Source organism: Pteropus vampyrus, unplaced genomic scaffold (assembly GCF_000151845.1).
Source record: "Pteropus vampyrus isolate Shadow unplaced genomic scaffold, Pvam_2.0 Scaffold23, whole genome shotgun sequence".
Taxonomy (NCBI): Eukaryota; Metazoa; Chordata; class Mammalia; order Chiroptera; family Pteropodidae; genus Pteropus; species Pteropus vampyrus.
In genome coordinates, this window is record NW_011888804.1 from 11,922,288 (window position 1) to 11,922,567 (window position 280).

The 280-nt window shown below is 51.4% G+C and overlaps 1 gene segment (V, D, J or C); it reads right to left on the reverse strand.

Moving 5' to 3' along the window:
* LOC105289428 overlaps positions 1 to 280 on the reverse strand; it is a 6,527-nt gene that overhangs the window by 4,568 nt on the left and 1,679 nt on the right.

The following is a 280-nucleotide window of genomic DNA, read 5'->3' on the forward strand; positions in this document are numbered from 1 at the left end:
CCAAAGTCCAGCCTCCTCGTCACGGGTGGTGATCGGGCAGATGGCTGGGTACGAAGTGGTGACTCTGAGGAAGGAATTTCAGGGCCATGGAGTTTAGGATTTTCCATGTCCTTGGTCACGGGATGACTTTGCAGACAATGTGCTGATAGTGAATAAGAATTTTCACCTAATTCCATCCTTACATAGGATCTGTTCCTTGTCCCAGCCCAATTCATGCTGTCTGGGAACCGGGGAGGTCCTGGGAGCCACCACATCCTCAGCAGAAGAGATGGAGGAGGAT